Source organism: Amblyomma mixtum, chromosome 8, assembly GCF_055824585.1.
Source record: "Amblyomma mixtum isolate Tamu chromosome 8, ASM5582458v1, whole genome shotgun sequence".
NCBI classification, from domain to species: domain Eukaryota; kingdom Metazoa; phylum Arthropoda; class Arachnida; order Ixodida; family Ixodidae; genus Amblyomma; species Amblyomma mixtum.
The window spans coordinates 55,573,850-55,597,364 of record NC_143019.1 but is presented as its reverse complement, the minus strand read 5'-3'; positions in this window follow the sequence as shown (position 1 = coordinate 55,597,364).

The following is a 23,515-nucleotide window of genomic DNA, read 5'->3' as shown; positions in this document are numbered from 1 at the left end:
AGTTCATCCGGTAGTGCTCTGAATCTGCGATAGGGATTCACCATATAAGACATTTCTTTTATGATGGGAATCAGCGAGTTTCAATTCAGATATCCTGAGAAATTCGCAGTGACTGGAGGGACATGACATCACCAGACTGGTTTATTCCGACTGGTTGGAGCGAAGTGATGCCACCAACACGGAGTGACGTCAGCAGAGAGGAAGTGACGTCAGTTCCTGTAAAGACATCAATGGCTTCTACTACTAGCGCATTAGTAACACATACGGTAATTAAGTGTCCCTGTGAATATTTTTGCTCGCTTGCCTGAAGTTTACATCTGCGAAAGTGATGAAAAAAAAATAAAGAAAAAGAGACAGGCGCCGGGCTATATAAACTGGCAGATCGCAGCGGTCTCGAAAAATCCTCCAGAGCTCGACTGAGATCTGGTTCACACCGTCCTTAAGCATTTCAGCCTTCAAAATAAAAAAGTTATGTCAGGAATAGAGGGGGGGGGGGGGGGCTTGAGCAAGAATGAAAAGATGAGACGGTATATATAAAGTTTCGGTAATTTGATTACGGTTGTGTCATTACACCACCGGTGTACAGTGCTGCACATAGTGCATACCCCCGACGCGACGTTCGGCGCCAGTCTGGCGTCGTCTCACGGGAGCAAGATCGCATCAGCGTCGTGTAATGACCGGCGGGCTGCGGCGAGCCGGCGCCGCGTAAGCATTATCTCGTCTCGCCTGTACCCCTATTTTAGTTTCTCTCTTTTTTGTATATATATATACTCAGCCGGCTACACGCATTCACTGCCCTCCTCCTCCTCATTCCATTGCGCACGGTCGCACCCTGAAAGAGGGTGAGGAGGTCGGTCTCGAGAAAGTCTCGCCGCTATGCGAGCACGAGAGTTCATATGCAAGTGTCGTTGATAAATTACAGTATGCGTGCACTATGTGTATCTACAGCCGCTGTCTAACGTTTACCGGACACAGAGCATCAGGCGACCGAGAAATCCGACTCTATTAGCTCTACAGGCGGCAGAGAGTTCGAAATTATTGACTCAAATACCACAGATCGTTTTATTTCTCTTCGTGTAGATTACGAAACTATGCTTAGGTGGCGCTACTGGTAAGACATCGTCTTCAGCCGGTTCGTTTGGCATGCATTTGATTTGAATCCAACATGTAGGGAGGTGCGTCGCGTATTCAGAGTCGAAAACACTGTAACACTGAAGGATTACCGGAACATTAACGAAATTTCGAATAAATTGAGCCACAGGTATTTCCTGTACGCTTCTGTGGGAGATCACAGCCGTTCGCCCGTCTCCACGTGCGGTCTTCAAAAACACAGATGTGAGAAGGCTTTTACTTCTGGGCTCCCCAAGCAGCAAAATGCGCTTGCCGACGTAGATTCGAGCCATAAATCTCAGCACACCGGCTCTCCCCTCGCCCCATCCCACCGCTCCACAACCGCGTATAATAGGAGCAACAATGCCGCTTCATCAAGCTATATAATGATGCATCTCTGCACATCGCTTCTCAAAAGCTCACCCCCACCTCCCCAGACCTCCCCTCTCTCTGGCTTGGCTTGACTTCAGAAAAGAAGACGAATGGTTTGGAGCAGACGATATGATACTCATGTTGCATCCGTAGCGAAACATGTTTACGCCAGCAGTTCGCGTTGCATGGCAGCTACAAAGGAGACGCCGACTCGCTCGCCCTGTACGCGTTCTCAGGCGAACCCGTGAGCAGCTGTGCAATAAAAAAAGAAATAAAGAAAAGCATGACAAGTAGTACTCGGCACCGGTGAGAGCGCGCGCCTAGGAGAGAGAGAGGCGGCGCTGGGGTCGACCTCCGGCCGAGCCGGCGCCGGTCCGGCGCCGGTGCCCAACCCCTACTCGACTGCGCTGCGTATACGTTGCGTGGTATCGTTCATTTTGCCGGCCACTACTGCGAGCGAGCTCCCCCGCCTACCGGCGCGCAATCTGTCTCGCTAATGCGACTCGTCTTGTTTCGGCTCGGACGCTGCCTCCGCCATCGTGACGGTGCAGCAGCGCCGTGCAGCGGAGAAGCTCCGCGCGTCGTCGTCGTCTGCGTTCTCAAAAGCGGAGCGATGCGATCGCTCTGAGAGCGGTGATTTCCTTCTGTTCTACATACGCGTTTTATCTCGGCCTTTTCAGGAAGCTTTCTCACTGAGTATAATAACAAGAGATGGCGCACCAAGTGCCTCGTATTACTCAGCGGCCGGCCAATTGCTCCTCCAGCGATCTTCTTCGACACGGAGTGCATTCTGCATGACGGCGACGTCACTCGTTACAGAGATAATCCGGGGCAGTTAGCTGCGATTTGCGCCGTGAATCTAAACGCTGGGCCCGCGTTTCCAAAAGGGCCAGGCCTTATCTGTACGTGCAGGCGAGGCGAACATCCGCGGCAAGATGGCCGATAGCGTTCCCTTTGAGCGATGATCTGGTCATGCAAATGGCGAACGAATCCGCGCGAGTACCCCCTTCCCAGTAGCGCCGTGTTCTACCGCGTTCGGGCTAAATGCCTGTGTGATGGCATCTGACATACTGCACGCAATTGCTCGCAACACGGAGACTGTACTATGGGGTGCGGTGATGGAGGTAAGGGAGGGGTGGGGGAGGGGGGTTTATGACGCCTCTCCTCCAAAGCGGAGGCTGTTGTAAGCGCGCCAGCTTGATGTCCGATCGAGGCATGTAGTACAATACGCTGGAGCCTCTCCCCCGCTCTCCCCCTGTTTTCTCCCTCGTTCTCCGCTCCTTGATCTGCGTATATTGCAGAACACACAGACGATGCGAGCCGAGGCGTGGGAAGCAGAGACCCTGGGACGCAGTGGCGCCGTACCGGGTAGGCTGGCGCCCCTGTGTGATGCTCGTGGATGCGAGACCTTTCCCTCCTACCGGCGACGAGAACGATGGTCTTCCGCGACTTGCCGAGACGTGCGCGACCCCATCCCACTGAAAAACTGCGCAGCCGTGTGGGAGCTAGACTCGTGACCGTGTGAGGAGGAGGGGGGGGGGGGGGGGGGTGATTACGCAAAGCTTGGCAGGTATAGTTACTGAGCGATTCTTTCATTTCGATTCTATATCTATCTTCTCATCTGCCGTGACTGGCAGAACGCTGCGATAGCCTGGATATGACATCGTTTGAGCTATAGTCAAGACAGTTCGAATGACACTCGCCTTATGTGACACGAACTGAGCCGTCAGTTGCGTGTATAAGGTGGGGTGTGGGAAAAAGGGTGCGACAAGATATTGCGTGACTCGAACCTGTCTGGTCAAGTGACCGATCAGTCATGAGACGTTTAGATCACGTGATCGATGACAGGACGTCCAATGACCTTGCTTCAGCGTCGTGAATTATGCTTGCCTGGTCACCGATGATGTCAACTGTACACTCCCGCAAGCGCTGCTCGGACTTTTTTTGCCCGGACTTGTTTTTTTTTTTTTCAAAGATTAAATATCGTTCAAGGATAACGTTTAGGTTTATGGTGGTTTAACGTCCCAAAGCGACTCAGGCTATGAGGGATGCCGTAGTGAAGGGCTCCGGAAATTTTGACCACCTGGGGTTGTTTAACGTGCACCGGCATCGCACAGTACACGGGCCTCTAGAATATCGCCTCCATCGAAATTCGACCGCCGCGGCCGGGACCGAACCCGCGTCTTTCGGGTCAGCAGCCTAGTTCCATGACCACTGAGCCACCCCGGTGGGCTGTTCAAAGATAAGATTTTTGTGATATGAAATGCCAACTATCCCCAGGCTTTGGGGCGTACCTTTGCTTCGACAAGTCGTCGAAAGTTTGCTCTAATTATTTCATTTCATTACCTTGAAGACCCTGGCGACAGGTTTTACATAAGGGATGAAAAAAAAACATTATAATGAACAAGTGTTAACATAACAAAAGCTATTTCTAACATTTTCAGTGCAAGTGGATGAGCATGAGATAGCAGTGATGTCGTTGGAAAGGTCGTTCCGGTCTGCAGCAGCGCGGGAAAAATATACTCCTCGGTGGATCGTTTGAATATGTTAGCAGCCAAAGAAACGTTCGTTATATCCGAGGTTGACACACTTAAGTTCGATATACGCGAGATGCTACGCATCTATGGGTTCGTTAACTTATATCCGGCGTCCCCGAGGTGGCAAGCCTAGGTTCGGTATATCCGAGGTTCGTTATATCCGAAGGTAACACACGAAAGATCGGTCGTTATATCCGAGATGGTACACTGCCACCTCAGTGTAATGCCACTTCGAGGTGGCATACTGCTACCTGCCACAATGGGTAGGTAGCAAGAAACCTATCCATCGGGTTGTGGGCAACCTTCTTTTCATTGGCTACTGACAGACGGCGGTCGCCATCTTCGCTTGCACAGACTCTTTAAATGCTAACGCATAAGCGACTAAGGTGACAGTGCGGGCGCATGGTCCAGAAACTTGAAATGAACTACGCGTGAGGTGCGATATGCGGGCTGACTGGACAATGTAGGGAGCACAGCCTAGTGAACTATAGAAAAACTCTAAGAAAAACGAAACTATAGAAAAACTCTGCTGCAACAATAGAACAATAGAACTATAGAAAACGAAATAGACACAGGCTGCCAGTACGGCGATTCAAAAATGACACACTGCTTTCAAAAATGACACACTGACGTCGTAGGAATATGAAGAGTGAGTGAGTTCCTCTGAACTTACCCAGCTTAATTGAATTACTCGGGTAAGCTCGGGTAAGTTCGGAAAAGCCTCGCGCCAGCTGCATTAGAGGTTGCTCGGGAAGAGCAACATGGGTCGCACAGTCCCTACCGGCGGCTGTGATAGAAACAGCCACCTGCCAGTGCAGTGGTGCATCGCTTAACCACTGCATCTGTGAATGTTAAGTAGAGGATGACCAATTCTGCATATCTGGACATTAACCCACTAATTATATAGCGTCATACGATTAAGGTGGAGCTTAAGTGCCCCCTCCAATTGAAGACTGAACACCTGCTTTCTCACGTCTGCTCAGTTTAACTACTTTAAACCCCTACCACTTTTTGTAGCGAGAGCTACACTACGCAAACTCTTCGAGCCTTCAGCGTGGCACCTCTTGAACTCCGTGGCGGCGCCGTTGGTCACGTGGTTGGTTACGTGGGCTGGTCACGTGGTGCGAAGCAGCTGCTGCTGCCTGCGGCGCGGCGCACCGGTGAAACCGAGTTGCAACAGCTGTACGCATGTGCCAAGTCGATTGGGGGGAGACGGAATTATAGGCTCAAGAAATTTGATGCCTCTGGCTCGTTTCGTATAGTCAAACATTAAAGAGCTGATTTCGTTTACTGCTGTGTATGTTCAGCGGAGTAATACAGGACGCCGCGGACAGTGACCCATTGTTACTAACTTTTTTTTATGATTATAGCCTACTGTAGTAAAGTGCACAGCCCAGGAAAAGTATACTTAAACACATATATGATAGAAAGTTGCATTTTGAATCTAGCATATGCCACGATTGTTTGCTTCTTCATTGTATTTTTTTTTATTTTCAGAAGGTGAAAATAAAGCGTAGCCGCAGCTCTCAGCCCTCGTGGTACCGGACGCATTACCGCGGTGGGGGTCTGCCCGGCTGTACGCTTCACGCCTCATTTGTACCTGCTCCTTTGTTTTCACGGCAGCAGTTTCCGCTAATTGAGTTTCTCTCTCCCCCTTTTTTTTGCAGTCCGTGCTTTTTGAAAGGAACACAATGCCGGTAATGTTGCTCCGCTGACCCGGGGCAGCTTTCAGTGCAGCAAACACGCCTTTCCTTCTCGTTCTGGCTCAGTCCGGCCGCGTCTGATGAGTTTTCCGGGAAGGGCGGACGAAATGAAAACTTTCTATCCGTTCGTTACCGGCTGCGTGTTCGTTATAACGAGAGATCCAGAGTGGGTCTTCTCCCGACACGCCCCCGTTCCGGACATACCTGGCCGTAATGAGCTCGCAGTTCCGGGGCCAGCCTCAAAGATGCCGCCCGAAGATGTGCCTCTGAGTTGTGCCGCGGACTAAGTTTCGTTCAAGAATGCGTACCTTCAGCCTCGCTATGAAACGTGATTTTATCTTTCATGCCTTGACCTGCGTGGCTTACTACGCCAGCGCCCCCCTACGCGTCACGGGTCAGCTTAAATTTCGTAGAGAAGCGAAAGCGAGAGGTGAAGTTTTGGTGGTTTAGTGACTAGGTTGAAGTACTACCAATGCTATTCGAAGATAAACTATTTGTTTTTTTTGTTTTTTTGTTTACATGGTGACTGGTTTCTTGTTTGCTTGTCTTTCTGTCTGTTTTGACTGGTTTTTTGTTTGTCTGTATATCTGTTTTGTTTGTTTGTTTGTCTGTCTGTCTGTCTGTCTGTCTGTCTGTCTGTCTGTCTGTCTGTCTGTCTGTCTGTCTGTCTGTCTGTCTGTCTGTGTCTGTGTCTGCCTGCCTGCCTGTCTGTCTGTCTGTCTGTCTGTCTGTCTGTCTGTCTGTCTGTCTGTCTGTCTGTCTGTCTGTCTGTCTGTCTGTCTGTCTGTCTGTCTGTCTGTCTGGCCTCCGCGGCGGCTCAGTGTTTATGGTGCTCGGTTTCCGACCCGAAACACGCGGGTTCGATCCCGGCCGCGGCGGTTGAATTTCTTTGGAGGAGAAATTCTAGAGGCCCGTGTACTGTGCGATGTCAGTGCACGTTAAAGGGATACTGAACCAAACTTTTGGAGCTGCTCTTTTGCATGTAAACAAGAGCTTGTCTGCTAAAATTGATAAATATGACAAGCATTTTAGCGAAAAAGGTGGATAACACGCTGTTTTTCACTATTTATTGCCGTATCGTTGCACCTGGCGGCCGCCTGTGGAAGCTGCGACTAGACGTCATTACACCCGCGCGCCCACCGTTCCCGCAGAAGCACGATTGCCATCGCTACTCACGGCTTTTCCATGTCTGTCGTCTGCTCACGGCGTACACAGATATGTCAAAATGTTAATTGATGCTGTTTACATACCATAACCGTATGCACGCTTACGTCCGCTAAATGCAGCAACTTTTTCCGGACCTTACGCCATTTCTAACATTCTCACTTTTAAAACCGAAGCGCGACGATGTTCAGACTAGTGGCGCCATCTGGCGGTTAGGAGGAGAAGCATTGTTGTCAACAAACCGACACCCCGCTTAGCCTAAAGGAGGCAGAATCGTCACTCTAAATAAAAAATAAAGCAAATTTATTACTCGTAAGTTTTCTTATGGGCGACAGGAGACGAAGCGAAAGACCGGTGGCCCATTTATGGCCAGTGACCGCGCTGAAGAAGCCAGTAACAACGACGCAACCAGTCCGAAGCGAGGTTTCATTAGTTTCATGCATCGAAGGGCGCCGCCATACTTGTCGCCGTGGGAGGGTGCCATGACGTCACGCTCTTCACCTCGCGCTGACCGGGAGGGCTTGGCGCGCGCTCATGAAACATCGAAAATAAAACCATCCGCTGAAAAATATACGCAGTGACGACTAGATTTCGGTGTAATCACATTCCGAGAATCTATTTCAGCGTTTTTGTTCAATTTTCAGATTTTGCTTCAGTATCCCTTTAACCCCAGGGGGTCGAAATTTTCGGAGCCCTCCACTACGGCGTCTCTCATAGCCTTAGTCGCTTTGGGACGTTAAAACCCCATAAACGAACCATTTTGTTTGTTTGTTTGTTTGTTTGTTTGTTTGTTTGTTTGTTTGTTTGTCTGTCTGTCTGTCTGTCTGTCTGTGTCTGTGTCTGTGTCTGTGTCTGTGTCTGTGTCTGCCTGTCTGCCTGTCTGTCTGTCTGTCTGTCTGTCTGTCTGTCTGTCTGTCTGTCTGTCTGTCTGTCTGTCTGTCTGTCTGTCTGTCTGTCTGTCTGTCTGTCTGTCTGGCCTCCGCGGCGGCTCAGTGTTTATGGTGCTCGGTTTCCGACCCGAAACACGCGGGTTCGATCCCGGCCGCGGCGGTTGAATTTCTTTGGAGGAGAAATTCTAGAGGCCCATGTACTGTGCGATGTCAGTGCACGTTAAAGAACCCCAGGGGGTCGAAATTTTCGGAGCCCTCCACTACGGCGTCTCTCATAGCCTTAGTCGCTTTGGGACGTTAAAACCCCATAAACGAACCATTTTGTTTGTTTGTTTGTTTGTTTGTTTGTTCGTTCGTTTGTTCGTTTGTTCGTTTGTTCGTTTGTTCGTTTGTTCGTTTGTTCGTTTGTTCGTTTGTTCGTTTCTTCGTTTGTTCGTTTGTTCGTTTGATCGTTTGTTCGTTTGTTCGTTCGTTCGTTTGTTTGTTTTTAAGATTCGTCAGGCTAGTATAAGGACTATGCGGGAGCGGGGTGCACATAAGTAGAAAAGGCTTGCGTTGCAGAGAGTAAACAAGCCTTAATAGCGAGATTGTTACCCAGAATTCTTTACTGATGTTCGAAAAACGCTGCAAATGTTATGAATTTGACAATGTTTACATGCTTGTATGCCTGATGTATACCCACTATGCTATCATCTTGTACAAGATCGCAGTGTCTACAAATAAGTAGTAAAGTGCAAACAATAAGCGCTGCAATAAATTTAAACACAGCAGCGAACCAAACAGACCATGAGAGCAAATGAGAACAGGTGAAAATCTGGAAGCGGCTCAATTGTTGAAGGCACTTTTTTCGGACGCGAATGAATTAGCAGCTTGTTTTCCTAGAAAAGTTGTAAAGTACTTTTAATTTAATAAGAGCAGGAATATTCAAATACGAAAACGAAACGCAGGAATAGCAACTAAAGGACAATATATACAAGAAGCGTGGAAGCGGAGGTGTACATTGTCAGTGTGGAGGAATGATCATGGCTCGTTCGAAGTTTCAGTTAACGCAAACAAGCTTTTTATTCGCTGCTGTAAACTAGAATGCTCTCATTCTGACGTTGACGCATTCGAAATGTCTTGTTCGCGTTTTATATGCCCCTACTTTCACCAGCAATACGAAAGGCGTCTTATTTGCATGCAGTAAACGTCCTTTAACCGGATGGTATTTCGGACCAGATGATATTTCGATGAAACCACTAAACCTTATAAGCCAGTGCATATCCGGACTACTGCATGATATGCAAACTGTTCCAGCAATCTCTTGCAACCGGTAACCTGCCCGATTAATGTAAACTGGCTCATGTGATTGCAGTTTTTAAGTCTTGAGATAAAAATTCACTGGACAATTGCATGCTATCTCGCTCACTTGTGTCTCGTGCAAGCTTCTGGAACACATTATAACATCACAAATAATGCAGTGTCTGGTAATTCATAACCTCATCTTTTTTTTTTAAACAGCACGGATTCAACGTGGGCATTCTTGTGACTCACAGTTGTTTGAATTAATTACCGATCTCCGCCAATCCGTTCATCAGTCTCAACCCATCGATGCCGTTTGTATCGATTTCGCTAAAGCGTTCGACCGCGCGAGGTATCTATATGCTTCATATATTAAATTTATCCCCTGCAGTCATCAACTAGATCTGGGATTTTTGAACTAATCGCTTTGAGTCAGTTATCGTAAATAAAATTGTATCCGCTCCTGATCCAGTAAAATCAACAGTGGTTCAGGACTCTTAGGGATGATTCTTTTTGTCAACTAAATATATGGCTTGCATTATAGCATCAGGCGGCGCTCCAAGAAATGGTTCGCATATAGTGTAAAAGTAAAAATATTGCGCGCGCCGCATTCGTGACAACAATAATGTATGCTTCTCTATCCCCATATTGTGGTCGTCTTACTGATTCTCCTGTTGTATAGTGTTCAAGGCGCGTTCAGGGGAAGTTATATTTGCATAGATGAGTCGACTGCTGCTACCACTACCGCTACTAGTGCCACTGCTACGACTACTATTGCTGGTGCTGCTACTACTACTACTGCTGGTACTATCAAAACTCTACTACTAGTGGTGCGACTACTGGCGCTTCTGTTGCTACTATTACTACTCTGCTACTAGGACTGCCACTACTGCTGCTATCACATCTCTACTACTAGTACTGCTACTGATGCTACAACTACTAGTACTACTGCTAGGACCGCTACTACTGCTGTTACTGTCACTACTCTACTACTAGGACCGCTACTGCTGCTAATATTACTACTCTACTACTGACTGCTACTACTGCTGCTACTACCACAAATCTTCTAGTACTGCTACTACAACAACTACTAGTACTACTGTCGCTTCTTCTACTGCTTCTACTACTACTATATAACTGCTATGACTGCTACTACTGCGACTACAGGTGCTTCTGCTGCTACTATATTCTATATACTGCTATGCCTGCTACTACTGCTGCTACAACCGCAACTTTGCTACTAATACTGCTGCTCTTTCTACTACCACTGCTGCCGCTGCTACTACTACTACTACTACTACTGCTACTACTACTACTACTACTAGTAGTAGTAGTATAATTATTGCAGCTACTAGTGATTTGCTGCTCCTATTACTATTTTCACAGGTGTACACAGGCCTCTCTGTAAGGGGTTGCCAAAGTTCATGGTAGCGTCAATTCATGTGTTGTGGGTGGCAGGGCACACGATGGTACAAAATTTGAGCCCCCATTCTCTTTGTCTATTCGGAGGAGGGGGGGGGATCACTGCCTCTTTTGTCCTCGCCTCTGCACGCGCCTGTGACAACGCAGCTACAAGCAGTCTAGTACTACTACTGCTACTACTTCTGCTCCTATTATTACTCTACTACTAATACCGCTACTGCTACTAGTGCCGGTACTATTCGTAAAAAGAACTACAAAGCGAACGTAGATGAAAACACCCAGTTCGTCATTTACGTGTGTTTCAGTGCGTGTGTTTCGATGAGATAGTTTATATCTGAAAAGACTAAACAAGTCCCTGAACACGTGTTTACAGTAAAGCCACGAAGTTTTACCTATGACGACCCACTAAGCCTGATCTACTGAAAAAATTTGCGCAGAAAAAACGAGGACAATCCTTGTCTCGTCTTGCTTTGTCCTCGTTTTTTCTGCGCAAATTTTTTCAGTATGCATATCAACCAACTCGCCCAGCTTTCTGCTCTTCTATCTGATCTACTCAGTTAGTGAGCTATACGGCCGCAGTAGCCTCTGCTTGTTAGTCGACGCGTTCCGCACTCTGTTCTCGGCTCCTAACATCACCATCGCTAACCGGACAAAGCCATCACCGTTCTGTGTTATCTGGCGCACACAGTGGGACGCACGCGCACACAATCGCTTAACAAGCGCGCGTGCTTGCTTACAAACTATCCGGCTCCCCATAGTTCTCGTTCATTTTAGCTCCTTTTCTTTCTTCTCTTTCACTCTCTCTCCTTCGTAAGTCTGAGGCACCTTCGCGACATGCGAAGAACCTCACCGGCGCCTCGTCGTAGTAGTCAGATGGGCGCGGGCGATACCAGTGGAGAGAAGGACGTACGTAAGTGCTCCGACAGAAACGGAGGCAAAGGGAGGGGGTGGAGTGAGGAACGTGAGGAGACTGATCCACGTTGATCAGAATCTCGCGGGTCTTTCCTCCTCCTTTGTGAAAGAGAGAGAGAGAGAGAGAGTTCGCCCCCTCTTCACTCTATCCATCTTCCCGCGTGTTCGCCGTAGCAGGAGGAGCGGGAGAAAGACTGGGAGAGGAGGAGGAGGAAAAACGCCGTGCGATCGCGGTAGCCGTAACGGCGGCGGAGGCGGCGTGAAGAAACATACGCGAGTCTCTCGCCCAGAAGACGCCGTCGTCAGGCGCCGACGCCGCTGTTGCGTTGTTGCTCGATAAATAACACGCCACGGGTGAGAAGGAGAGGAGGGCGCGCTCTCATTAAAGCGTGCAGCGCAGAGGAAGCTACTCCAGCCGGTATCGGCTAATCAGGAGGAAGGATAGTGCAGTGCGTGTAGACGTTGAGCACTGCACGGGCCTCATACCGAGGCCCGAGCCCGTGGCTTCTAGACCAGGCTCAGGGCCGCTGAATTATCACTGCACTGATTTCGGCCCGGCCCGTGTCATTGCTCGGCAGCAGGGCGGGAGGTAAATTGTTCACTGTGTGCGTGAGACGTGTAATATACAAATAAAAGTGGCCCGTGAAGGCGCTCCAATCGTAACAACGCTTGAAGTTTTCCAAACAGGAAAACAAGAAAAGGTGAGGCGAGCGAGTTCGCTTTGTTGCACAATGATCTGAGTTCAATTCAGTGTTTGTATTTACATTTTTATGCAGACAAAAGTACAGGGAGCGCGGACGAGCTTGACTGGGTCCCCTTAAGATGCCAGTTTCATCCCTTAAAAAAATTTCTTTAGATAGTCTGTAGACTCTCCATGGACTTTTGTCTGTAAAGTCTAGAGTTTCTATAGACAAGTCCTATAGACCAGTCTATAGACAGTACAAATTCTACAGAAAGTCCATAAACAATATATGGCAATTATGTTTTTTTTTTCTTAATGAACACGACTTTGCGGGTTGGATTCAAGGCTGTGCTGGCTGCATATCACCGGTGACGGAAGGCAAAAGAGCCTGCTTAATGTGTATCGTTTGTTAGAAGACACCAAATTAATCTGCGGGATCTCTCGTAGCGTACAGGCGTGGTCTTGGAAAGAGAAGACACAATGGACCATTATATAAAAAAGATGACTGACTTTTACTCTGACCGATTTACCAGAAGAAAGCGCATGAACCAGGTAATAACTTATGGGGCGAAACCCGTGGTGTGTGAACAGTGTAAGAAATGTCGGGACACAGACTGCAACGAGTCCGCGTCCTTACATACATGTGAATCATGCATCAGAACAATACCATTTAAACTCCGCATCCGCGATATAACGCACTGTGGAAAGAGGCTCATATTGGAACGACCGCAGGTGAAATGTTGTATTAGGAAGCCAATAAAACCGAAGCTTTAGGCACCAGTTGGTATCGAGAATTTTTAATAAACGCACCTATATAGGCTAACACAATGTTAGCTTCACGAGGGAACGCTAATAAGTCTTGAACTTTACTGCGAAAAAATAAAGGTTAAGGAATTCAACTTGCCAGTTATTCAACATATTCTCATTGAAGGAGCATGCACGTTTGACATCTATCTTGTGGTGACCCATACGGTTGTTGCTATGAGGCGAACTGTGCTCACTACCGCCGCTTCTCGCCTTCCTTTCCTGCGGCGACAGCCAGCCCACCTGAGGCGCCGTGTCCCTTCCTTCAAATGCGGCCAATTACTCACCAAAGCAGGTTAGAATGGGCCGTCGGTTAGCAAAGAAGGATAGAAGGGGAAACGAGTGCTGCATCCTTTTGTCTGGGACCGCCGGCTCTTCGCGGGCGACAGAGGGCGTGGAGAGCGCGTGCCAAAGTGTCAGCCTATGGACGACCCGTAGCCTGGACCACCGACGTCTGCTGGGGCCATAGCGAGTGAAGTGATCCGCGGGTCGTTGAGCCCTGGACGCTGCTCGGGAGGATCGAAGGTCGAGGCCGAAGAAGACAGGAAGGTGGTCATAAGCGGGAAAATGGAGAGTCAAGGGTGCCGTTTAACTGGACGGACGGGAAACAAAAGACTGGCGGAATGACGGGAGAAGAGAAATTCCCGGCCTATGGTCCCGTAAGAAGTCGAACTCTGGTCGCCACCAGTACCGGACGAGCATCCCTCCTAGAGCAGGTTCCCGCTAAGACAGTCTGTGCCCTTCAAGTGTTTATTGAAATCCTGAAATACATTATATACCCTATTATATACAGCTCCTACATTATATACAGCTCATACCCAACAATTCTGGACAGCATTTTTGAGCGGGAAAGCTTTTATGAACGTAACTGTTTCCTATAATGTAAGATTTCACTGTAGCGATCAATACATAAGCAGATCACCTGACGGCAGTCTAGAATTTTTTTTTTTTTTCTATTAACGTTCCGGCTATCGTCAAAAGCGTTTCTCATTGGTTTTCTATGGGAGTCTTAACTGTTCGGTGCGATCGATGCAAACACTTTAAAAGAAATATTTTTGTTACATATCCGAAGAATGGACCATTACCTTCAATATTTCCGCAAAAGTATCGTACAATTTTTCAATTTTCAAAATTTTTCTCCGAAATCGTTGGAAATGTTCTCCGACGTTTTCTGATCACCTCCTGCTTGCCTTTGTGGAACAGGGCAGTGCGATAGGTTACTGTGGCCATGGCATTCACTTCGGAATATTTTACCGACACAACTCCATTCCTGTCCCAACACGGATTCTACCACCTCGCGGGCGAGCATTGTGTTCGGAATTTCTTTGGTCGGGGTTAACCCGGGTCTCTCCACTGCCTCGGCTGCTCTTTGCTCTCGGGATCAAACAAAGAGGATCATGCTTCATCCTTTTGGCAAGAAGCCTACACGAAAACATTTGCTTCATCCTCCTAAAACTGCCGAAGGATTGTCTGAGAAGTCGCTACAAATTCATGCTTCTGGTCAGCATTGAAGCATTTGGTGACCCGCTTCGCTGAAACATTTGGCCGCCGGGTGACTCAGTGGTGTTGTGTTTCGGAGCCCCCCCCCCCCCCCCTCCTGCCTGGGTGGATTAAGGCAGCTCGCGCTCCCCTCCTGCCTAAGTGGATTAAGGCAGCGGACCTCCCTGACCGGCGAAGGCCGAAGATGCGGCGGGGGCTGGCAAAGACGGCAGCAGCGGCAGAAACAGCGGCGACGTGGTGGCGACGTGGCGGCGTCAGGCGGCCGAGTCGACCCTCGGGTCGCCGGACAGAGTGGTGATGTGCTAATTGAAAGACGGCTGTGTCCTCGACAGAGATCTCGTGGTTTGGACATCCGGCGGGGAAGCACGAGGATGGTCATTCACCTGCTGGTAGTCTGCGGGAAATTCATTTCCAGCAGTGTTTGATTACACAGCCTTTACCCTTTCCCATCGACCGAGCTGCGAGAGAGCGGGACAGCCAGCACCGCCCCTGCCGTTGGTGGTATCAACAGTGTCCACAACTGTCCGTCTGATTGGACGTCATTCTTCAGGGTGGCAGAATGCGAGCGTAACCCCCCCCCCCCCCCCCCCCCCCTCCACCGTAGCCACCAGTAGTAGTCATTCTTCGAACTATATTCGCCAGACAGGGATCTGGGGAATCCGCGCGCTATTTAACGGGTGTTGTTTTGAAGACTCCAGTGCACTCCCGTGGACTCCTGAAGAAGTTCCGTTACACTGAGACTCCCTCTCAGTTACCCTTTTTGTAAATAGTGTAAATATTCCTGTATAAAGTCCTCCTTTTCCGTGTTTTATCTTCGTAACCCCGTCTCCCGCCTTCCTCGTCCCTTCTTCGGCCCGACCACGCTCACCCGATCCTAATACTGGTTATGGTGCTCGGCTGCTGACCCGAAAGGCGCGTGTTCGATTCCGGCCGTGGCGGTCGAATTTCGATGGAGGCGAAATTCTAGAGGCCCGTGTACTGCGCGATGTCAGTGAATGTTAAAGAACCCCAGGTGGTCGAAATTATCCGGAGCCCGAGCCCTCCACTACGGCGTCCTCATAGCCTGAGTCGCTTTGGGACGTTAAACCCCGTAAAACCATAAAACATAAACCTTCATAATGCATCGAGGATCAATTTATACGCTACATACGCGCTCTCGTGAATTCTGTAGGCTCCCTTATATGCAGTTAGCGCATATATCCCCCTATTTTCCGAGGCCATTTCGTGAGCTGCGTCCACATTTTAACAAGAGGTCTCACCCACAGGCCTCCCTGGACATTTTTCATCTTCCGAGCTGAACTGCGACCTGTCTGGGATATGCCGACCACTGTTTTACTGTGGCATATCAAGCAACATGGTCCGCTACAGTTGCTGACAGAGTACTGAAAATATGCATGTGCAGATTTTCCTTGCGCACGGAGAAAATTCACCACAGCACGGCACAGCTTCAGCAAAAAGTCCATATGGTGTACTACACCCTGACAGGAATGTCAGCGGTGTAGTACACTAGAATACGACTAAGAGGTGCTGAGGAGCAGGCTGGTTGACTAATATTAAACAGTTAACTTTTTAACTATTACCGTTAGGCTCCTTAATTATTGAGATGAGTGTAGCACACCGTAAGTGATATCTATATCAGTTTTTAGAATTTCGAAAACGCGGTTGCCCTCGGCGCTATGGCCCAACAAATTTCGGCTACATCGCACCAAAATAAACGTACTTTCGAGGAGTTTGCAGGCAAAGCAACCTCTCCAGTGCACGTTAAACTCGTCGAAATAGCCAAAATTTGTTGGGCCACAGCGCCAAGGGTAACCGCATTTTCGAAATTCTAAAAACTGATATATGATCACGGTGTGCTACATTCTTCTCAATAATTAAGGAGCCTAACGCTAATAAAAAAGTTAACTATTCAAAATTAGTTAACCAGCCTGCTCCTCAGCACATCTTAGTTGTATTCTGATGCACTACACCGCTCACAATGCTATGCCGAAAAAAGCAGTCTTCTAACTCAAAAAGCCTATTCTTTTAAAATTGTGTGTGTGTGTGTGTGTGTGTGTGTGTGTGTGTGTGTGTGTGTGTGTGTGTGTGTGTGTGTGTGCGTGTGTGTGTGCTTGCGTGCCGTGCGTGCATATGTGTGTGTGTGAGTGTGTGCGTGCGTGAGTGTGTCTGTGCGCGCGCGTGTGTGTGAGTGTGTGTGCGTGTGCGCGATCGCGAGTGTGTGTGTGTGCGTTAGTGTGTGTGTTTGTGAGTGTGTGTGCATGCGCGTGCGTGTGTGCGTGAGTGTGTGTTTGTAAGAGTGTGTGTGCGTCAGCGCGTGTATGTATGTGTATGTGTGTGTGCGTACGCGCGCGCGTGTGTGAGTGTGTGTGCGTGCGTGCGTGTGTATGCGTGCGTGTGAGTGCGTGCGTGTGTGCGAGTGTGTGTGCGCGTACGTGTGCGTGTGTGAGTATGTGTGCGCGGGCGAGTGTGTGTGTGCGTGTGTGTGTGAGAGTGTGTGTCCGTGTGTGTTTGAGTGTGTGTGTGCGCGCGTGTGTGTGCGTGTGTGCGCGCGTGTGTGTACGCGTGCGTGCGTGCGTGCGTGCATGCGTTTGTGTGTGAGTGCGCGCCTGCACGCGAATGGGGAGGGGACACGAGAGACCGCACCTCTAATCTAGCTAAAGTAAATATTGAACAGTAACAAATCTGAATTAAGAAAAACAGAAACAAATTAAACATAATCAAAATAAGTAAACGAACAATAAACACCACAGAGTTCAAAACGCATAGAAGAAACGTGGCAAGGTTTTAACGTATTAAAACCGAGTAGACGTGCGAAAGTATGTGTTTATCCTGGTTGGCTCATAGCTATGCTTTGCTGGGTCGTCAACACGTCTGGCGACGATATTAGTTTAATCGCAGTATTGGTTGATGGAGACGAAGATGTGCGATGCACAGCGCGAGTGTGTTTTCCAGTTTAACACGAGCCACATAAAGCCATCGTCCCGTCTTCGCAGGTCCCCTGTCGTTGCGTTGTCCAATCTGTCAGCCTATACCCCATTACTACTCATTTTCCCTCCTCTATAAGCGCTCCTCTTTCCAGCAGTTCACCGCCTGCGTCTTGGCCACTCCCACTTAGTGGGTATGTACCATTTTATTTGAGGCCAACCAACCACCACGAGTCATGGTCGGTCGCGGCGATAGCCTATAGTGCTTACGTTCTGTGGACATCGAAGCTGATCTATACGCGCCGCCTTGGGTTCGAGTCCCGACCGCGTCTCACCCGCGGCTCACACAAACCGGTGAGCAGGTTCGGCCTCGTGAAGTTTCGCTCTAAAAAGAAAAGAAATTTCATTTTTCGCTGCCACGGTGGCTCAGTGGTTATGCACTCGGCTGCCGACCCGAAAGACGCGGGTTCGATCCCGGCCGCGGTGGTCGAATTTCGATGGAGGCGAAATGCTAGAGGCGCGTGTACTGTGCGATGTCAGTGCACGTTAAAGAACCCCAGGTGGTCGAAATTTCCGGAGCCCTACACTACGGCGCCCCTCATATAGACTGAGTTGGTTCTGGACGTTAAACCCTCATAATCATTCATTTTGCGTGAGCAAAGGGTAAACTATCAGCTATAAGCGGTACAGAGAAAACACATCAAAACATGTGGCACCAGCCGGCCCAACAATTCGTTTGGTTTGGTTGGTTTTGGTTTATGGGGTTTAACGTCCCAAAGCAACTCAGGCTATCAGAGACGCCGTAGTGAAGGGCTCCAGAAATTTCGACCACCTGGGGTTCTTTGACGTGCACTGACATCGCACAGTACACGGGCCTCTAGAATTTCTCCTCCAAAGAAATTCAACCGCCGCGGCCGGGATCGAACCCTCGTCTTTCGGACCAGCAGCCGAGCACCATAACCACTGAGCCACCGCGGCGGCCTCCAACAATTCGCGTTGAACTGTCTTCGGTTTGCTCTTTTTTTTCTCGCTTTCCCGCAAGCCCGCAACGTAGCTCCCGGGACCGCTGCACGCTTCTACCTCGGCACAACTGCGGCCGACAGGCGAGCGCACGCGCCCAAAGCGGTCGACGCCGGCCGCCGCGGAAGGGAAGAAAAGCGGATCACGAGCGATGCCTCCTCTTCTCGATCTGCGTGCGTGTGTGTATGTTTATTACAGCGGCGAGCGGCGCCAGCGGGTCCTCCTGACGGTTTCGGCGGCGGCGGCGCCGGCGAGGGTCCGGCCCCCGGCGGCTGACCCCCGCGGCGACCCCACTTCTCCTCCCCCACTCACTCTCACCCTCCTCCTCCCGCTTCTGTCCGAGGCCTTCGGACGCCGTCACTAGGTGGCGCCGGTGGAAGACGGCGCGCATGTGCGCGCACCTGTAGTGCCGTGTTTTCTCGCGGTGAATGCGCACGCTCGAGTGCCTGTTGCTCACTGTTGTAGGTAACGCGTTACAAGGAACTGCGTGACCGGTGATGCGTTACTTTTTTCGGTAACTTAGTAACGTACTCGTTATCATTTCGGAACTGTAACGGGTAACGTACTTACGTTAACATTTTCCGGTAACGTGAGGTGTCACGTTACTAGTTACTTTTTATTTCAATTGTCCCCCTCCGTCTCTTTTTCAGAAAAAAAAAAACGCCGAAAATGATGCTGCAAATAAACAAAATCTACAGGTGCTCTCGACGACCCTTGTTGCGGCTCGCATGCATGCCAGAAAACACCTGCCCTTGACGACGCACTCAACTAAAAAAAAAAGCACGAACACGCATTCACACACTTGTCTTCACCCCCAAACCACTCACATACACACAACTCTCTAAAGAGTGGACGCATGCCGAGCCACAAATGAACCATTTGCAGAAATCTGTGTCAGTTTCTCCGTAAGCTCGTTTTCCAACCAAAAGGTCTCGTTCCCAGGCGACACTCTCGCATTCTTTGTGGAAGCAGTTCCCTCTTCTGATTAAACTAAAGAATGTCGCCAGTTTACTTCAAGATGGCCCCAAGAGAGCCGTGGAAAGAGTGCAATGGTACAGCACAGAAAAGGGGATTGCAGTCAACCGTCTGTAGCACAGAAGTAGAGGAAAAAAGGAAATGGGCCTTTATTCCTGTGCCGGCAGTAGCGAGCTACCTCATACTAAACTTTCCAAAAATTTTCTGCTCAACAACACTGTCGCTCCAACTTTCTCCCGTCATAGTCATACCCTCCCTCTTCTCCCCTAGTCAGAATAAGGAACAACCCACTCCCCACAGCACTGTGACAAAGGACGGTTGGAGATATTGAGATCTTTCGGTTGGAAAACAAGCCTTGCAGAGAAGCCGAGTTATAGGTTACAGCAGCGAAGACGCACTTAAAATTTCTGGCCATGGAGTAACGGCAAAGTAACGTGCGATACTTTTTTTCAGTAACGGTAACGGTAATGAGTTACCATTTTTTGGAGGTAACTTAGGGCAGTAGCGCGTTCTTTTTTTTTTAGCGTAACGAGTAACGTATTTAGTTACTTTTTTTCAGTAACGCCTACAACACTGCTGTTGCTACAAAGGGGCCAGTTTATGGGCTGTTATTAGAGACGGCGGTCCTATTTGCGCAATGCATGCCTTGAACTTTCTTGGTTGAAAAAATGAGGACTGGTTTAACTCGCGGAAAATCCCTTGCTAATTTTTGAAGAGCAATCCAGCGCTACATTTTAGGACGAGTACAGAAAAAACTTGACAGGACGGTCGCTGTACTCCAACACACTTTTTTCAAAAACAATGCATAACTAACTAGCCCCGCAACGTGTTTTGTTAAGTGGTCCGTCGCTTAGGGTGGGAGCAATTGCTTTTTTTTTTAAGATTAATTACAACTATATTTCTGCAGGGGACTTTCTGCGGTGTCAAACGACATTGAAATACGGCGCTGCTGACAATGACCGTCCCGCCGCGGTGGCTCAATGGTTACAGCGCTCGGCTGCTGACCCAACCCAACCCGGGAGGACTGGGAGGCGACCCTGCTCGGCTGCCACGACTTACAGGCCCAACAAGCCTTAGTCGGGCGCGCCCGGGCGGCGGCCACCGCCACTGGGGTCCCATACTAGGGACCTCCACCTAGTGTTTGTAAGGATCTGTCCCTTACGGGCTGATCCAAACATACCTCCTGTCCCTTCTTAATAAATGTTTTCACCACCACCACCACCCGGAATACGCGGGTTCGATCCCGGCCGAGGCGGCCGAATTTCGATGAAGGCGAAATTCTAGAGGCCCATGTACTGTGCGATGTCAGTGCACGTTAAAGAACACCGGGAGGTCAAGATTTCCGGAGCCCTTCACTGCGGCGTCCCTCATAGCCTGAGTTGCTTTGGGACGTTAAACCCCAATAAACCAAACCAAACCAAACCAAACCAATGACCGCGTTCATCCAAGAAGTTATCTTGGTGAGCGGGGAAATGGGTGCTGGCTCCCGGGGATAACCGTCCGATTCCTAACCGAGAGGAGCCTGTCCTAGCAGCTCATTTTCCTCGGCTTGCTTCGCTTTGCAGTTTATCCACTCAGTACCCGCCGCGGAGGTTGAGTCAATGGTAAGGGCGCTCAGCTACAAAGTCGGAGGACCCGGGTTCGAATCCGACCGCGGCGGCCGCGCTTTGATGGAGGCGAAGCGCACAAAGGCGCCCGCGTGCTATGCGATGTCAGTGCACGTTAAAGATCTTCAGGTGATCACCGGCTCACCCAATGCAATTCGTTTTTAACATCATCACCCTCCATTCGCACTCGACCTCTACCTCTCCCTTTCCTTCCCTTCTTTCCCCCGTGTGCAGTAGCAGGCCAGGGTCACGTTAACGCCTGCCGACTCTCTCCACTTTTCCTCTTATTAAACTTTACTTTCTATCTCCATCTACTACGGTACCTCTTTCTCCATTTATTATTTACCTCCTGTCTTAATCCTTTCCCCATGGCGCGGTTGAACTATCTACAGTAGAGTGAGACAGTTACTGCGACATTTCCTTTCCTCACAAAACTTTTTTTTTTCAGTGTCCTCAGTCTTACAACGGCCACAAAATTTCGATGGAGGCGAAATTCTAGAGGCCCGTATGATGTGCGATGTCAGTGCCCGCTAAAGAAACCCAGGTGGTCGAAATTATCCGGAGCCCTTCACTACGGCGTTCCTCGTAGCCTGAATCACTTTGGGGCGTTAAACCCCATAAACCAAACCAAGCCAGTTAAATAACGCTTCAGTACAACTCTCAGAATACCCTGATTTTCGCGCATGTTCTCTGACGGCCGGATGACACTGGTGTAATCGAGCAGGAACACTTGCTGAAGTGTCATTCCTGTTACACAGTGACGGTGGCGGGTCAGAAACTTGCAACTGAACCACAGAATTCAAATTTAATTCGAATAAGCTAAATAATAGCCGTCGGAAATTTCGAACAGTATAGGAAGAGCTGGCAAGAGGTCCCGTGTCTATGCTCTGACCAGCACTGATTCCGGATAGGGTCCGCTAAATTCAGTTATGCTACACTCTAAGCACTAAATGAGAAAAAAAAAGGAGTAAGTTGTCCTCTAGCGCACTTCATTAAAGGAGCTTCAGGGTATGGTTTGGTTTAAGTTGGGGTTTAAAGTCCCAAAGCAACTCAGGCTATGAGGAACGCCGTAGTGAAGGGATCCGGAAATTTAGACCACCTGGGGTTCTTTAACCTGCACGGACATCGCACAGTACACGGGCCTCTAGAATTTCGCTTCCATCGAAATTCGGCCGCTGCGACCGGGATCGAACCCGCGTCTTCCGGGCCAGTAGCCGAGTGCCTTAACCACTGAGCCACCGCGGCGGGGCAGCTGCAGGGTATGATGTGCAAGCCCTGGAGTAGAGTTGTATCAATAAAAGTACGAAATACTTACGGTCGGCAACGGAAACTAAATGCCTTCTTCGGAACCTGCTAAGATCCAGCAGTTATGAAGATTTTGCATTGGCATTGGCAGCAGCGGCACCGACGAGCGAGCAGCATCTCAAGCCACATCTTTCATTGTGATCTTGCAGATACAGAGCTGCATTGACTGTTCGGGCACATGCGCATCGCTGGTGATCAAGAACGACGCCTATCACCCTGGAAGCTGCCTTCCTACGCCGCTAAGACCAACACCGAGCGCTGACATCGACGGAAGGCTACAAATACAGCCAAGGGCGTCCGCAGAATTTTTTGCAGGGGGGGGCCCCGTTGGTGCCCCGGGGGGGGGGGGGGGGGGGGGGGTATGTTCGTAGCAGAAAGGCGCTATTTGCGGAGTAAATTTATTTATTTATATATAAATAAAAATTAAACGAAATGCACACATGAAAGAAAAATTACAAACAGCAAATTAAAGCGCGGCTAGGAGAGGTACATTGGAGTTTATCAACGAAGAAACAACTAAAATTAATAAAAATGCAAAAAGATGCTATATCACTTCGTGGAGAAGAGTGCTCAGTCTTGCTGCATACGGGTTCTCGACTCACCCGGATTGATGACCAGCACACAGCACAATATGTTCACAAACACGCAACTACAGTCACTCAGTCAGTCTTCCTTGAACAGCAACTGTAGGCGCCTCGGATTTTTCTGGGCGAATTGCGTAATTACACGTGTGATAAATTCACTTCTGTGCTTCATTACACGCTCTCGGTGCACACTCATCATACACATTGATTGGAAAAACTGTTGAACGCGTACGTTGAAAACAAAAGATGACTATATCTACAACGAAAACTTATTTACAAGATAAATGCACGCTCGCAGCTTCATACACCTCGCTCCATCTTGCTTGCGCATCCGCACAGTCGAGCAACCGCACACACACTGCTCTCCGCTCGTCGTTTTCTCGTCCGCTGTCTTGGTTGTTCTCAGCTTCGCTGACAACCGGCCACTAAAAACACCCAAGCACAAACACAGAGGCGCGCACACGTGCAAGGGCTTACTTGCCGCAGTATCCCCGAATGCGCACTTTGGGGGTGAAAGGAACGCCGCGCCACTCCAGTCGGAAAATTTGTTTTTGTGTTTTTATGGGGTTCAGAGCCCCAAAACGACTCAGGCTATGAGGGATGGAGTAGTACAGAGTTCCGGGTAATGTCGACCACCTGGGTCTCTTTACCATGCACTGACACGCACAGTACATGGGCGCTGTTGTGGTTTGAGGCCCAGCCAGAGGTGACAGGCGAGCCAGG